Genomic DNA, 4,845 nt, shown 5'->3' with positions numbered 1-4,845 from the left:
GAGCCATGACCAACCTTTCAAAACACTTCATGGCTACAGACAGTTTACATTAGTGTTCTTGGGCACAGGGTCTATGGTGGCCTGCTTAAAACATGTTGGTATTACAGACTCAGACAGGAGAGGTTGAACATGTCAGTGAAGACACTTGCCAGTTGGTCAGCGCATGCTAGTAGTACATGTCCTGGTAATCCATCTGGCCCTGCGGCCTTGTGAATGTTGACCTGTTTAAAGGTCTTACTCATCGACTGTGGAGAGCGTGATCACACAGTCTTCTGGAACCAACTGGTCTCTCAACCAGCTTCATGAGGTAGTCACCTGGAATGCTTTCCCAATAGTCTTGAAAGAGTTCCCATATTCTGAGCACTTGTTGGCTGCTTTTCCTTCATTCTGCAGTCCAACTCATCCCAAACCATCTCCCAATTGGGTTGAGGTGGTGATTGTGGAGGCAAGGTCATCTGATGCAGCACTCCATAACTCTCCTTCTGGGTCAAATAGGCCTTACACAGCCTGGGATGGTGTATTGCTGCAGAATTATGTGGTAGCCATGTTGGTTAAGTGTGTCTTGAATTCTAAATAAATCAATGCCAGTGTCACCAGCAAAGCACCCCACACCATCACACCTCCTCCTCCATGCTTCATGGTGGGAGCCACACATGCAGAGATCATCTGTTCACCTACTCTGCTTCTCACAAAGACACAGCAGTTAGAAACAAAAATCTCAGATTTGGACTCATCAGACCAAAGGACAGATTTACACCATTGCTCATGTTTCTTGGCCCAAGCAAGTTTCTTCTTATTATTGGTGTCCTTTAGAAGTGGTCTCTGAACAGTTGATGTTGAGATGTGTCTGTTACTTGAACTCTGTGAAGCATTTATTTGGGCTGCTATCTGAGGTGCAGTTAATTGCCGATTTCTGAGGCTGGTCACTCTATTTAACTTATTCTCTGCAGCAGAGGTTACTCTGGGTCTTCCTTTCCTGTGGCGGTCCTCGTGAGAGCCTGTTTCGTCAAGCGCTTGATGGTTTTGCGACTGCACTTGAAGAAACTTTAAAAAGTTCTTGAAATGTTCCGTATTGACTGACCTTGATATCTTAAAGTAATGATGGACTGTCGTTTCTCTTTGCTTATTTGAGCTGTTCTTGCCATAATATAGACTTGATCTTTACCAAATAGGTCTATCTTCTGTATACCACCTACCTGGTCACAACACAACTGATTGGCTCAAACACATTAAGAAGGAAAGAAATTCCACAAATGAACATTTAACAAGGCACACCTGTTAATTTAAATGAATTCCAGGTGACAATCTCATGAAGCTGGTTGAGAGAATGCAAAAGAGTGTGCAAAACTGATTTGTTTAACCCTTTTTTGGTTAACTTCTGTGATTCAATATGTTATTTCATAGTTTTGATGTCTTCACTATTATTCTACAATGTAGAAAATAGTAAAAATACAAAAAACCCTTGAATGAGGAGGTGTGTCCAAACTTTTGACTGGTGCCGTATATATATATATATATGTATAGAGAGTTTTTTATTGTCAAACTATAATAAAGAACTGTGTCCTAAACCCCTGTGTCTGTCTCCTCCTCTCTAGAACCTGTTGTTGCTGGTCCCTTCTGACCGCTACCTGACAGAACAGAGTCTGAACCACCCAGCCTTCCAGCCCCTCCGCCTCCTGGAGCAGCCCGCCCCAGCACCACCCTCCCCTAACCCCCCACGCTCCTCCAAGAGGAAGCCCCACAGCCACATGGAGAACACTGTGCCCACCAGGTCAGCACTGTAGGGGGTTGTTGGTGGTGTTGTTGTTGTCAGAACAAGGTCCATGCACCACTACAAGTGGTGTGGGTTAGGTTCTGGTCAGCTGGATACTGAATGGGGGTTGTTGGTGTGAATGGAGTCTGGTTGTTTGATACTTGTCTGGTTAGGTTCTGGATACTGAATGGGGTCTGGTTAGGTTCTGGATAATGAATGGGGTCTGGTTAGGTTCATACTGAATGGGGTCTGGCAGGTTCTGGATACTGAACTACAAGTGGTAGGTTCTGGATAATGAATGGGGTCTGGTTTTTCTGGATACTGAATGGGTTAGGTTCTGGATACTGAATGGGGCCTGGTTAGGTTCTGGATACTGAATGGGGTCTGGTTAGGTTCTGGTCTGAATGGGGTCTGGTTCGGTTCTGGATACTGAATGGGGTCTGGTTAGGTTCTGGATAATGAATGGGGTCTGGTTAGGTTCTGAATACTGAATGGGGTCTGGTTAGGTTCTGGATAATGAATGGGGCGGTTCTGAATACTGAATTCGGTTCTGGATACTGAATGGGGTCTGGTTTGGTTCTGGATACTGAATGGGGTCTGGTTAGGTTCTGGATACTGAATGGGGGTCGGTTCTGGATGCTGAATGGGGTCTGGTTAGGTTCTGGATACTGAATGGGGTCTGAATGGTTTTAGGTTCTGGATACTGAATGGGGTCTGGTTAGGTTCTGGATAATGAATAGGTTCTGAATGGGGTCTGGTTAGGTTCTGGATACTGAATGGGGTCTGTTCGGTTCTGTTATGGTCTGGTTAGGTTCTGGATACTGAATGGGGTCTGGTTTGTTCTGGATACTGAATGGGGTCTGGTTAGGTTCTGGATACTGAATGGGGCTGGTTAGGTTCTGGATACTGAATGGGGTCTGGTTAGGTTCTGGATACTGAATGGGGTCTGGTTCGGTTCTGGATACTGAATGGGGTCTGGTTAGGTTCTGGATACTGAATGGGGTCTGGTTAGGTTCTGGATACTGAATGGGGTCTGGTTAGGTTCTGGATGGGGTCTGGTTCGGTTCTGGATACTGAAATTCGGGGTCTGAATGGTTAGGTTCTGAATACTGAATGGGGTCTGGTTAGGTTCTGGATACTGAATGGGGGTCTGGCGGTTCTGAATACTGAATTCGGTTCTGGATACTGAATGTCTGGGGTTCTGGATACTGAAGGTTGGTTGGTTCTGGATACTGAATGGGGTCTGGGGTTCTGGATTGAATGGGGTTCTGGATAATGAATGGGGTCTGGGGTTCTGGATTGAATGGGGGTTCTGGATACTGAATGGGGTCTGGTTTGGTTCTGGATACTGAATGGGGTCTGGTTAGGTTCTGGATACTGAATGGGGTCTGGTTGGGTTCTGGATACTGAATGGGGTCTGGTTGGTTCTGGATACTGAATGGGGTCTGGTTAGGTTCTGGATACTGAATGGGGATACTGAATGGGGTCTGTTCGGTTCTGGATACTGAATGGGGTTCTGGTTGAATGGGGTCTGGTTCTGGATACTGAATGGGGTCTGGTTAGGTTCTGGATACTGAATGGGGTCTGGTTAGGTTCTGGATACTGAATAGGGTCTGGTTAGGTTCTGGATACTGAATGGGGTCTGGTTAGGTTCTGGATACTGAATGGGGTCTGGTTCTAGTTCTGGATACTGAATGGGGTCTGGTTAGTTCTGGATACTGAATGGGGTCTGGTTAGGTTCTGGATACTGCATGGTTTCACATCTGGTTATGTTGTTCTTGCACAGAAAAAATAAGCTACTTAGATATATGGATTAGCTATACCTGTACCTCTCAATATCTCCTCAATCTCAATATGTTCTGATCTTAATACCTCCTCTCTCTCCTTCTCCCTCCCTCCTCCCTCCCTCCCTCCCTCCCTCCCTCCCTCCCCTCCCTCCCTCCCTCCCTCCCTCCCTCCCTCCCCCTCCCCTCCCTCCCTCCCTCCCTCCCTCTCTCCTTCTCCCTCCCTCCCTCCCTCCCTCCTCCCTCCCATCCCTCCCTACAGCAGCCACGGCAGTAAGAGCTCGGGTCACCGTCACTCTAACAGTAAGGAATGTTCCAGCCTACTCGCCATGGCGACCTTCACTTAGGCAACGACAGCTTCCTGAACGGCAACAAGCCTGTGTCGTCCAGCCTGAGCCACCCTCCACCCCAAAGCTTACATGACCCAGACCCTCAACCGCTCCATCACCTGTAGTAAGGACTTGGTCAACAGCAACATGCCACCTGCTTCCCAGCCCCAAGGACACCAAGGTAAACAACGTCCCAGGACCTCTACTTTCATTGACTTATTTAGCTCCTTATGGAGCAAACTACACTTGTTTACATAAATTGTATTCATTTAGTTGTTTTCCAACTGTCTTTGTCTTGACCTGTGTTTATTCTTGACATGTATTTTCATCTAAATGCACAAGGCTGAAAACATAACCATTTTCCGGGTAGAGGACAATAAAGTTATTATCTTGTCTTATTTTATCTTCTCTTGTCTTCTCTTTATTTTAAAGGCTTGACACAGTTGGGCAACCTGGTTGGTATTTGGTCCCCCAGAGGCAAGGCTCCTGACCAGCGAGGCCCTGGAGCCATGTCGTAAGTCCACCTCCCGCTCTCAACCCAGCAACAGCAAGGTCCTGGGGCCACCCTAACTGAAATATGCACATAGGATTAATACAGAGCACTTCACTTCACACTTAAAAATGAAAAATGCTCTCGACTAGAATCCTGTCCAGGGGCATACTTGAACATAAAGTTGCCTTACGCCCTATGGGGCCGTTCTGTCTCAGGCAAGACTACTCTATAAAAATGCACTGCCAACCCATTTTTTGCATTTTGAATATACTTCCAGGCAGGGCAGGGACTTGAACACTCTTCCTTCCTGGGTGGGCAAGACCAATACCATGGAGAAACAACATGGCCGCCATGGTGGACACAACATAGACTCCACCCACAGCTCCTCCAAGAGTCTCCAGCTCCTACCTGAGCCTGGTCCAAGAGCCACAGCGCCTTGAGCAACAATGCCAAGTCTGTGGGTGGTAACCTTGGAGATGGGGTGAG

The 4,845-nt window shown here is 47.1% G+C and overlaps 1 pseudogene; it reads right to left on the bottom strand.

Annotated features, from left to right (window-relative positions):
- Nucleotides 1-4,504: 4,504 nt before the first annotated feature.
- The window catches only part of LOC135530509 (cyclin-dependent kinase-like 5), a 21,897-nt pseudogene continuing 21,556 nt past the window's right edge, over nucleotides 4,505-4,845 (bottom strand).

The sequence above is a fragment of the Oncorhynchus masou genome, unplaced genomic scaffold, assembly GCF_036934945.1.
Source record: "Oncorhynchus masou masou isolate Uvic2021 unplaced genomic scaffold, UVic_Omas_1.1 unplaced_scaffold_1358, whole genome shotgun sequence".
In the NCBI taxonomy this organism is placed as follows: Eukaryota; Metazoa; Chordata; class Actinopteri; order Salmoniformes; family Salmonidae; genus Oncorhynchus; species Oncorhynchus masou.
The sequence above is the reverse complement of the archived record's forward strand: the minus strand, read 5'-3'. Positions and strand labels throughout refer to the sequence as shown.